The 13,192-nt window shown below is 37.6% G+C and overlaps 1 pseudogene; it reads left to right on the top strand.

Moving 5' to 3' along the window:
• The first annotated feature begins 4,925 nt into the window (after nucleotides 1-4,925).
• Nucleotides 4,926-12,694, top strand: LOC122661001 (annotated as a pseudogene).
• The last annotated feature ends 498 nt before the right edge of the window (nucleotides 12,695-13,192 follow it).

Below are 13,192 nucleotides of genomic sequence, written 5' to 3'. Positions count from 1 at the left end.
TAGAAATTTTAATCTTTATTAAGAAGAAGAGGAACAAGGGTTTGAAAAGGGGAGAGCAAACGATAGGTGGAAAAAAAACTCACATGCCATCTCAATCGAATCCATTTCATTGTCTGTGAAAATTATGAATTAAAGAAAGGGGAAATCATTTGATAGAAAATCGATGTGTTCCCTTTTAATGGAAATGGATTCTTTCCATTATGCAAAGTTCTTTTCATATTTTCCCCATCTTCCAGAATTAACAAAGGGTTTTTTTTTATTGCTATTATTTGTTTCCATTTGAGGAAATACAGTATTTATCAGATATAAATCACTACTCACAGTCTCACATGCTCTATGATGCGGGTTGTGGAACAGAGGATAGAGCTGGTGGGAGTTGCAGACCGGAGGACATGGCTAGGGCAAGAAGAAGAAGAAGAATAAACAAAAGGTGGGTCCCATCATTTGATTAAACAAAATAAAAACGCTAATAGAAGAGAGAGGAAGAAGAAGGGAGCAAATGTTGTCGGTGTAAGATTTGCCACGTGTTGTTTATTAAGGGTTGCAGAAGAGTAACTATTCTCTTTGGCCGAGGAGATGAGAATTTTTATCACTTGTGGTTCTCTTGTCCGGTACGGTTCTCGAGTGCCTCTAATAAAAGGGGGGTAGATCTTACCCGGGCAGCATGTTCGGTCAGGGGGTGGAATGGTCATTTCAGCCCCCTCTATGAGAAGAACCGCACAACCGTACCGGTCAACGAACCTCAGGGGATAAAGGTCCAGGAGATGATCCAGATTCAAAAGTGAAAACATCGACAGTAGGATCCAGACATGAGATGTGTACGCTACAGCTCAATTGCTGGATGCACCTGGGTGTGCCCTAGGCACTAGGCTCCGTAGGGATGATCTTGATCCGAAAACATCCCTTTTTTTCTCTCTATTTGTTTGCTAGAAAGAATGAGGTGGAAAAAAATGAGATGGAAAAAAAATGGGTAGAGAATTTTATAGGTTTCATAAAATTCCATAAGTTGTTGTTTGGATACCACACAGGTGGAAGAATTGAAGGGACAAGAATGCTTAATCTAAGGGGGGTTGCCTGCCTAAGTGGCAGCCCATTTTCCCATCCCACCCCTCCCCAATGTCCAATCATTTTGGATGAAACTTTGAGGGGTAAAAAGGAAATTGAATATTTTAAATGTGAGGCGTGAGGCCCACAATTCCCATCTTCCATTCCCTTGCCTTTCTTGTTCCCTTACCCCATTAGAGATGGATCCCACCTTTTTTACTATTCCACCCCCTTTTTTCTTGCAAACAAACTGGCCCTCTCACTTCTTGTCATTGAAACAGTGAAGAGGGGTACACATATGGAAGTAAAAGAGACACGTGTTGGCACATGAAATACATGAGATGTCTGTGTAGGTGAATGTACATGCAGAGGATTCATCCTTTCTTTTTTATGTAAAAAAAAAGGTTCACAGTTCAGTTTTTATTTTACGTTTAAATAGTTGGTTTTGAACCAAATAAGATTGAACAGAACCGATTGTACATACTAAACCAATAAAAATCTGGTTAAACCATTCTAGATGTGCTTCCTAATGTCTTATAATGGATTTAAACCATGAAAATTACTTTACAGTGTTTTTATTTCTTAAGTCACAATTTGAGTCTATGTCTAGTTCAAGCTCAACATCATTAGATTTCTTTATTGAGCTTAAAAAAAAATAGATTCATTCCCAATTGATCGAAATTGTTAACTTGAATAAATAATAAAATTGAAACCGATAAAAACAATTTAACTGAAACCGTTTAACTGGAACCATTTATTGGTTTTTGATTTGGGATGTTTGAACCATTAAATAAACGTTATGGTTTCAGTCCATACCCTTCACACTTTGAACAAAATCGAACCAATCGACCCTTTTAATGATAAACCATTATCACCTAATATTAAAAATCTGTTTGATTCGTGTTCATATCTGTTTAGAGGAATGTATACAAAAAATATGGTTTTAAAAACTGTCCAAATCCGTTTAAAAACTAATCAGATACAAATATCGATAGTGTTATATGTTACTTGAATTCGATTTATTAGCTTCCATGTTACTCGGGCCAAACTTATACTCTTAAAGACTTCTCTATCCATTCAGTTGGACTTTCTACATCATCTGTCATGTGACAAAAAAATATTAAGCGTGTGGGAGTGGGTTCCTACCACGATCATGTAGGAACCATTTTTTTTCTATCAAAACAAAAATAAAAATGTAGGAACCATTTTCTCATAATATGAATGACATTATGTAAACTTAATCTCTTAGCTATGGATTACCAAAAAAAATAATTTAAGGGAGAGGGTTCCCTACAATGCTCGTGCTGTTTTGGAACAATAAGAGAACCCCTTTGAAATCTGACAGCAGGGGGAGAGACATTTATGACATATCACCCCCTAACATGAACAATGATATGTAAGGGGGGGGTGCAATTTCACTTTTGAGCTGACATTGTACTATCAACAACTGTCTAATGCAGTTGGTGAGCTGTGATGCGCTTCATGCCCATGCTCACCAGGAGGTCTCGAGTTCAAGTCTCCTGGGTGGTACCTTCCCCCCTCCCTATTCTCCCCTTAAAAAAGTAAGATATATATATGGGAAGTAGTTTTCCCGGATATATATATATATATATATATATATATATAAGCTCCCAATTCCACCCCCCGCCAAAAAAAAAAAATAAGGCATTGTACCATCACCATAAAAATCTGTAATAAAATCTTAAATAAATCATATATCAAATTTGGTGACTAGACCAATCATATGACCCACTGTACATGAGGTTTTCTACTTAATTTGTAAACTATCATTCTAGTTCACATAGTCCCACAAGCCCTACTTGTTGATCATTTATCCTTATATTTTAAACCATTAGACTTGAAAAAGGTTGATTCACGGTTGGATAAATCAGAAACCATATGGTTATGCAAACTATCAAATTTCAAAGCTGAACTCAATTATATGGTTTGTCGGTAACACATTTCTCCTTAACCATTCTTCTAATGTAATCTAAGAAACATGGTTTGAGGAAGTGGAATCTGCAACGGATAGGGCAAAATCAACCAGAATTGGTCTGAACACTAGAAATCAGTCAATTTTTTATTCGATATGATTCAACTAGAATACTAGATGTATCTTGATTCCTCAAACAATCTAAAGAAACTCTAAAATTAAAAAAGATTCTCTATTCACCAGAAAAAACTTTTAATAGAAAGAAATAGTATCCAGTGCACGAGACTCCCGCAATGTTTTGTGAGGGGCAAATGTACGCAGCCTTATTTAGGGATGTCAAAACCTAACTCAAACCGGTAAAACTGACCAAAAATTTGGACTGAATCTAAACATATCGGACTGATTTTGGATTGGGGTATGACAGAACTGGCTGAAAATCGGACCGCATTGAATCAACCAATATCTATACCGAAAACCGAACTGAATGAAACAGATAAAAAATTCATCAAGATTATCCATTCATTTCAATATTAGTGAGAAGATTTCTGCTTGTAAGGGGAAATGTTCCAAATCAATGAGTATCAGGCTATGAATAGGAAAATTGATATGTACCAATGCTTTCATTTTGAAATCCTTGTTCACTATACAAAATAAGTTGGGCAGTTAAATGAAAGATGTGATAATAGGGTTCTTTTTGTGATTTCAATATTAGTTATCTTATCACTAATTAATTAATTTTCAATTGATTTCAGTATTAGTTATCTGCCCCTTACAATGATAAACAATGATTTTGCTATAAATTCTATTTATCCATTGATTTCAATAGGGAAAAAGAACTATGCCCGAGAAAGTGGTCTATGCTAGCACTCTCATGAGTGTATCTCTCTCCTCCCCAAATAAATAGACACCTTTGCCCCTTTCGTTTTGAGAAGGAGAGAGATAGACACATGGATGTGTTGGCATAGGCCACACTCCTGGACAGAAAACTACTTCCCCTATCAATATGAGTTATCTTCCCCTTATAATTTATTCCTTTTTGTTCCAATTACAATATGAACTCCTTATTCCTGGTTGTTTACTTATTTGATTTAGAAAAGATAATTTTACCGAATATTTTCTCACTATAGGTAATGAATGTAAGATTTCATTGTGGTTCAAACACAAATCAAGCTCATCTAAACTGGTGTAACTCAATATTGAAAATTGAAATAAACCGAAAACATACCGGACCAAACCGAAATCGACCGAAAATCAAAGTTCCTGAATGGTTTAGTTTTGGTCTCTCATTTTCAAATCGAAACCGAAACCAGACTAAACCAACCATTTGACACCCCCTAACATGGAGAGACTATTTCCATATTTCAAACCCTCAACCTAATAACAATGCAACCCAACCATTGCGCACAATGCTCGTCCATGGAAAAATATCACCTCAATTTGTCTGTCTGTCAATTTCCTCAATTCCCTCTAATAGAAGGAGGTGGACCCCACTCCGGGCAGTGTGTTCAGACAAGGAGTCAGATGGTCATTTCTATCCCCCTATTAGATGGAATTGAGAAAATTGAAGGTCAAACAAATTGAGGGGATAAAGATATCTCGTCCATTAGGTATCTTGGGAACTTTTATTATATCATTTTGAAAATTAAATCTAAAATAAAGAAGTGAATTGTCTTCATCTCGAGTTTGGATCAGGTCCTCACATAGGGACGCGCGTGGGGACAAATCTCGCGCTCCATGGGGTGTAAGCCCTTCATACTTGAGGTGGGTCCCACACCCCCATAGAGGGTTCAGAATTGAACCCACATGGGGACCTGATTCAAATTACAAAATACCTTCATCCATGCACGTCCCTTAATAAGGGAAAAAAAAAATAAAAAAATCTGTCTAAAATAGAAAAGTGGATTGTGCTCTCTGCACGTCCCTTAATAAATAGACAATAAAGCTCTCTCTTTCTCTTGCAGAGTCTCTCGGTCTCTTCTCACCATGAATAATCTTCTGGTTGCTTCCGTCTTCTCCTTCGTTCTTCTGTTGGTGTGGGTTATTGTAAGATCTGTGTACTTCATCATCTGGGTTCCATGGAGAATCCAACGTCACTTCCAGAAACAAGGAATAAATGGTCCTAGTTACCGTCCGATCTCCGGAAACACAATAGAGTATCGTGAACTGATCAACGAAGCTCAAGCCAAGTCCATGCCCTTCCATCATAAGATTGATCATAGAGTCATTCCTCATTACCACAAGTGGTCGGAGATGTATGGGAAGACATTTTTGTATTGGTTCGGTTCGAGACCTCGGCTTGCTATTTCTGACCCTAAAATGATCAAAGAGGTGCTTTTTAATACGAGTGGCTCATTTGAGAAGGTTCGCTTAAACCCTCTCGTTAAACAACTAATGGGAGATGGGCTTGCTGCAGTGGAAGGTGAGACTTGGGTGAGACATAGAAAGATCACAAGCCAGGCCTTCACCTTGGAACGAGTAAAGGTCGAGTAAAAGTAGTAACATCTCTCTCTCTCTCTCTCACCGTTCATGGGATATGAGTCTCGCTAGAGAAGAGTCCCACACATATAAAGAGTGGATTCCACATAGGGAGAGGAACCGCACACTAGTACCATGGCCTATCTTTTTATATTGTGTCATGAATTCATGATAAAGTAGTTTCATTTGGTTTACCAAAAAAAAAGAAGGTGTGTTGACTTGGACATATCACATATTTAGGGGTGTCAAACGGTCAGGCTAATCGATTTCCAGCTTAGAATGGGTGAAATTGAAGCCGACCCGATAACAGAAGGTTCAATTTAGTATAATGGTCTCTTACTCTCTTATTGGTTTGATTTCAGGCTCGGTTCAATTTGGATTTGGTTTACCATGTATATATACATAGTTATAGAAAAAAACATGTTGTTTATGGTTTTTTGGATTGTTATTGGTTTTATATCGGTTTCAGTGGGGTTTTGGGTTAATGTGATTTTTATTGGTCCGGTGCATTCAGTTTTCAGCCGGATTCATTATAGTCCAAATTGAAGTCGGTCCAATTAAGAATCGCTTTGGTTCGCATTTTTTAATTGTTCAATCATTTTGAGTGGTTCGGTTTAGGTTTTGATACCCCTAATATCACCAAACCAAAGATATTTGGTTTAGCGAATGGTCAAAATGATCAAATCAGCACTGACCTAATAGAAAACTATGATAATAAAAGGCAAAATATTATTGCCACAAAATTATTTAATTTCCAAACTTCACAAGACACTTATTCTTGAGGACAAATGATATTTCTAGATTAACCACGTGTCAAATTTTGGAGTTTAATTTAATCAAATAGACTATGTAGTGGCATACTTTCCATGTATGTTCATGCATGTGATCCAATCCTCTAGTGATTACTGTGTATTCTTCCAATTCTAAGTAGGAATAAAAACATATGGTTTGAAATTATAATTTGTGGAAATGAACTAGATATGAAAAAATAATCGAGTTTTCCTTCAACCATGGTAAATGGTAAGGGTGTCAATCGGGCGGTTCAGTTTGGGTTTGGTTTGAGTTTTTAGGTTTCGGTGTGGGTTTAAGGGAAATCAAAACCGAACCAATTAGGGCTTTTCGGTTTCGGTTCGGGTTGGACTCGGGTTCGGTTTGATTTGAAACCCGTGTATAAGCTGTTTTGGGTAGTGATTAGGTAGAGTTTTTAGGGTTTGGGGTTGGTTGTAGTATTCGGTTTGGTTCAGGCGGGCCAATTGGTGGCCCGTCGGCTTAGCCCGAATCGAGCCAAAACCAAATTGTGCTCTAACCCGTAAATCGAATCCAAACCGATAAAGCATCAGTTTGGTTTAGATCGGACTCAAACGGGTTGGGCCGGGTCGGCTTTACCGGTTCAATTTAGGTTTTTGGCACCCTTAGTAAATGGAAATCCATTACGCATGGGGGTTATGGGGAGGATATACTGGGAAACATACTAAAATCCTATAAGAGTTTGTGAACCCTAGAATAGTGGCTGAACATTCATCACGCAATTGAGAAAAACTTTGTCAAAGAAAAATATGAAAATGAACTATGACTCCTAGAAATGTTACAAAAACTTGTGACACTTAAAAATTATAAAAAAAGTTCCCCTCCCCCCCCCCTTTTTTCTTCTGTGTAATCTCCATGTCTCATGGTTATGGTGATTGGAATTGCAGGGTTGGGTGCCAGAAATAGTGGCCAGCACATTGAAAATTTTAGAGCAATGGGAAGAAAATAGGGAAGGAAAAGAAGAGTTTGAGATTGATGTGCACCGTGAGTTTCATAATCTCACTGCTGAGTGCTGACATCAGTTCAAGAACAGCTTTTGGGAGTAGCTATGACCAAGGGAAGTTCATCTTCCAATTGCAAGAGGAGCAAAGGCACCTTGTCTCACAGGCTTTTCAAAGCCTTTACCTTCCTGGGTTCAGGTGATTTTCCCTTTTTTCCCATTTATGATCTCAATCACTTAGGCTGCGTTTGGTATGCATGCTTGGAATGCATTCCAAATTGATTTTGCATTCTCGGATGATAAAAATAGTTGTTTATATCGTTTGAGAGTGCAAAATCGATCTAAAATGCATACCAAACAGAGCTTTAGACTCATATATGTTGTGATCTTCTGTTCCACCATGGATATATAGGTTTGTGCCTACAAAGAAAAACAGAATGAGATGGGCACTGGATAGGGAAATTCGAAAATCATTATGGAGGCTAATTAAGATTAACAGAGAAACCAATGAATACTCAAGAAATCTACTTGGATTAATGATGTCTGCGAGCAAGAATCAGGAAGAAGAAGAAGAAGAAGGACTAAGGGAGGAGGAAATCATAGATGAGTGCAAGACATTTTACTTTGCATGGAAGGAAACAAGTGCTAACCTATTAACATGGGCACTTCTACTTCTAGCACTCCACCAAGAATGGCAGATCAAAGCACGTGAAGAGATCAATCTTGTCTGCAGTGACAATGGCCTTCCAACTGCAGAGAATTTGAGTGACCTCAAGCTAGTGAGTTCCATACTTTAATTTTTGATTCTCATTTTTTGGCATTCTAGATAAAAATAGTTGTTTTATCATGTCAGAATGCAAAATCGACCTAGAATGCATATCAAACACGACCTTAATTAGCATATATGTGGTGGGTAGAGGAATGTATTCTTTGGTGTCTTTCCTATGTTTTATCATCTGAGAATGCGAAATCAACCTAGAATGCATACCAAACACAACCTTAATTAAAAGCATATATGTGGTGGTTATAGGAATGTATTCTTTGGTGTCTTTGCTATGTTATTCTTTAGCATCCACCTTAAGATTTGTTATACTGCATTAAACCATGCACCCAACATGAAGGGTGTCAAACGGGCCAGATGGTTCTGGGTAATTGAGACAGTTCCTTACCGGTTCTCTGGTTCCTTAGGGGCAATCCCAGATCCGTCTCAAAATTAAGATCCAATCCCGTTTAATAACGGAGCAGTCCGATTTGATTTCTTAACAGTTCTAGGTATTCAAAAACTCAAACACTCAAATATAAATGTTTCTTTTAGGGGTGAAACCCTGAGTCCTCTTACCTCAACCCAAGCCTAACCCGGCCCTAGGCAGGCCCAACCTTACTGAGCTTAGCCTAGCCCAGCCCTGATCTAGCCAAGCTGGGCTGGGTTGGCCCTGACTTGCCCTGCTTTTTTTCCATTTATGTTGTCCTCTGCATTAAAAAAATGAGACACATGTGATTAGGTATTGGTTTGTTTCATACTCAAATTGACTATTAGACTTTTCTTTGGGTCAAATAAGCCAAATCTTAAAATTATAAATATTTTTGTCTAATAGATAATTAACATTTTTTTTTTTGTAAACCAATAAATAATTAGATACTAAACGAAAATTGCAAAATGTAAACAATAAATTGTAAAGCATAACCTAACACAGGGTCGAGTCGAGCTGGGCTTAACCCGAGGCCTCAACCTTGGCCCAACCCTGACCTAGGTCTTGAAAATTTCAACCCTAACCCGCCCTCAGGGTTGAAAAATCCAGCTCAGGCCTTGTTCGGGCTCAGGGCGGGCTCAAGCCGATAGGGTCAAACCTACACCCCTAGTTTCTTTGACACATATATAATTATAGCCCTTAATTTTCTTTGAAATAATGATATAACCTTATAAAAACGTATAGCGCCATCAAACCGGCCCAACCAAAAACTAGAGTTGTATGCATTATGTGAACAAAAAGCAAGCGACCAAGATCATTCAATATGATGGTATGAACACGATACCAAGGCAAACCCATGGAAATATCCCTTTATCAAATAAAAATAGACACTACATAATTTTATCACATTGGAAAAGACTATGCTATGAATCTTCCTTTTTCACTGAATTATCTTGGAGCAAGGGTGAATATTTATTTCATTCCGTTGGTAATAATGTAACACGTAGGACTAAAGAGAAGCAGATCTATTCTATACCCGATAAGTACCAATATGCAATGGGGTTGACCCCCTTTTCCAATAAGTATGGGTGAATCTTGTCACTAATGTTGTAAAGTGAGAAGTTGTAACCTTATTTTTATTGTTTATTGTTTTAATCTCAAAAGTTATTTAAGTTAGGCTCAAAAAAATATTTTCAAAATAATTTGAAAGTGATATATCATTATTTCATTTCTAAAGGCTGCCATTGTCTATAGGAAATGACATGATTTGCCCTCATTGAAAAAAAAGGAAGGTGTTATACTATAAGGGTAAAAAAAGTAAGGTTACAACTTCTTGTATTTTGTATCCCTTTGGATATGCCTGGACTTTAATCCTGTATATCTTTTCTCTTTAATATATTCTTGAGTAAATTACTCCCCCTCCCCTCGATTATGCGAATGACAAACCCCTCCCCTGGGTTTTGAGTAATGACTCTCCCCTCCCTTGCATTCCCAAGATTCTAACAACCGTACCCATTCCGTTAAAAAGGGCTGTTAAGTGATGACATCACCCAAAATATTTTCATTTAAACCCCAAAATGCCCTTATTATTCTGATATACCAATAATACCCCTTAATAAAAATAGACAAAATCTCTTCTTCTTCTCCATTTCGTTCAACATTCAGTAAAGTTTCCCTCTCGTTCGAATACTCGTGAGAACAGCGAAGATATTCTTCATTTCGTTCGACCACTCCAGCGATATCGGAGATTACGAATCTTATTTCTTTCGTTCAAACACTCCGGCGAACCGAGAGAACTTCAAGAAGTTCGAGTTCTCCTCTTTTTCCTCTCGTTGAACACTCCGTGAGAACCGAGAGCTTCTTCTTCGTTTCATGAACACTCCGGCTATTCTTCTACAACCAAGTTGTTGAAGGTAAGGTGTTTCATCATCATATCCAGTCCATAAGAAGAAGAAGTTCAAACAAAGTTGGCAGCTCTGGTGCAATCACCCACTATAGGTGGGTTAAGTTTGAACCCGATTGGAATTGACCATGTGTAAAAGGATAAAGGTTTGAAAATTTCTCTGAAGAAAAAAATACAAACAAATGGAAATTCAAGGGGAGGTTAACTATGGTAAGAACAACAACGATTGCCAGTGAAATAAACAATTGAGGATGCTTTGCCACCATTAAAATTGAATTGTTCTCGGACAATAAACACAAAATTCATTTTTAAAGAAGGTGAATTATTTTCTCGCAATTATATCCATAAGTTCTAATCCCCAATTGAACAGAACTATTAATGGTAAACCATACGACCTTAAGAAAATTTAATTCATCAAAACTTCTTGTAACCTATCAGGGATACGATCTGCACTTTCTTGATTGAAGAGATTTAGCACAATGAGCTTCCCTTGTCTTTCATTTCAGCAAAAGTAGAGGTGCAATTAAAGTGTGTCCCACAGAAGATTGTGGAGACACTGCCCTGTGCCATGTGCCATGTGCACGAAACGAGTGGTTGGCTAATGGCTAACGGTATGAGCCAGAATGACGAATCGCTTTCTTAATACGATTTTGTTTTATTTGAAAGAGAGAGAACGATGAGTTATTATTCATTAATCGGAGAGAAGCTGGATCATATCAATCTTCATTCGAGTTTGTGAAAAGATTATGGATTTCCAATTAGGATAACTCCAAAGAACAAAGGAATTGAACTACTGAGTCCTGAGCATCATAGTTATCGTTTGCTACTCTGTTTGGACAGAAATGATAAAATCTTCTTCCCCAAAAAACCCACTTGTGATCATTCATAGAATCAAAACTGTGTGTGGAGAAGTAAGAGGTTCTTGAAAAATTCATCACAAATGGGGCAAATAGATATGAGAGCAGTTTAGAACTTCAAACCAGATCTCCTAAAGTTGGATAGAGACCAATCAAAGATGCAAATAAAAAGTCGAAATCTGATTTAAAGGAAATCCGCCAATTTGGCTCCCAACTAACTTCTCAAGTGTTTTTTCGAATCTTCAATAAACGACGAATCTAAGAGGTTATCTGAATCGGGTTTTGATCCATTTACTTGTACTCAAACAATAGAAATGGTGGCCATGGCTTTAAATTAATTCTCCTAAAAAAATGAAGAGTTTACTGTAAATTTCTTACCTCCATACATGCATGGAATGGAATCTCTAATCGTCTGGCATTAATTTGTTGATTTTTGGGTCTGGGCTTCTAAAAGAAACGTTTTTGATAGTGATGGTGAGAAAGAGACGCACTCAAAATAGTCATAAACGTATCTTTATCTGTATTTGAGCAGGTGGATGTTGTGGAGTGCCATTTTCACCAATAAATTTCCACTTTCCACTCATCTTTTTGGTCAAGCTGTGAGAGAATAACCGAGATGGGAGTTGGTTGCGGGTCCAAGCGGAGATGGAAGATGCACGTCCAAGCGTTGCGGGTTGTTGCGGCAATGGCTGTTTCAGAGTGGAAGATGCACTCTCCATCTTCACTTTCTCGTTTCCATAGGTGGGAGACGATAGAGCAAGGAGAGAGAAGTTAGAATAGGGTTTTTAGATAAACTGTAAAGGGTAATATAGTCTTTTCCTATCACTTAACAGCCCTTTTTAACGGAATGGGTACGGTTGATAGAATCTTGGGAATGCAGGGGAGGGGAGAGTCATTACTCAAAACCCAGGGGAGGGGTTTGTCATTAGAGCATAATCGAGGGGAGGGGGGAGTAATTTACTCTATATTCTTTGATCTAGTAGTCTACTGTGCTGCATCTAACTATCGGTCTCAAGTTTTTAACAATGATGATCCATTTCATTAACAGGTAAATATGATACTAAACGAAACACTCCGTCTCTACCCTTCGCCCATTTTGCTAATGCGACAGACGAACAAGGACACTAAGTCAGGGTCTCTCAGAATTCCGGTGGCCACACAACTCTATCTAGCCATGACCGCAGTGCATCACGACGTCGAGCTATGGGGCGAGGACGCCGACAAATTTAATCCACTAAGATTTAAAGATCAAAGGAAGCATTTAGCTTCATTCTTCCCATTTGGACTTGGTCACAGGATCTGTGTAGGTCAGAATTTAGCTGTGATTGAGACTAAAATTGTTTTAGCAATTATAATCAGTAAATTTTCTTTTATTGTATCTCCATCATATGTCCATGCTCCTATGCAGTTTTTGACAATGCAACCACAATATGGTGCTCAGATTCTCTTTAGAAAGATATGAATTAGGCACTTGTATGGTTACTTTGATTGATATGTATCAAAAGCCCATATTTTGAGAATGTGGACTTTATTTTCAACCTTTTACAAGGCCTACTATACTCTTATTAAAGCCTATATCTGAAGGCCCATCAACTCCAACTTCTGGGCTAATCCAAGACTGGCCCATCAATCATCACCAATGGCGTATATAATAGATATAGCCAGTTATAACCTCACCAAGTTTCTACCACGAATATATTTTCCTCTGGTTGTTGTGGTCTTCTTCCCATAGTTAGCAAAAATGGGAACGACAAAAAAAGGGAGTTTTACGGTATGAGTTTTAAACGGTAAAAAAATTACAAACGGTTTGTTAAATAAAACGGTCAAAAAAATAGACAATGGTAAAAACGAAAAACGGATGGTACAGGTTTTAAACGTTTATATGTCAAAAAATAAAAAAATGGAACAAAAAAATGGCATTATTCTCATATAAATTGAGGAATTTTTATTTTAAATACATGCTTTTAATTTTGATGTCCGTGCATTGACCTTGAGTTGAAAGTGATATCATGAAAAATGTAGCCCTTCGAGTCATCTTTACAT

Source organism: Telopea speciosissima, chromosome 5 (genome assembly GCF_018873765.1).
Source record: "Telopea speciosissima isolate NSW1024214 ecotype Mountain lineage chromosome 5, Tspe_v1, whole genome shotgun sequence".
Lineage (NCBI taxonomy): Eukaryota > Viridiplantae > Streptophyta > Magnoliopsida > Proteales > Proteaceae > Telopea > Telopea speciosissima.
This window is presented reverse-complemented; position numbering and strand designations above follow the sequence as displayed.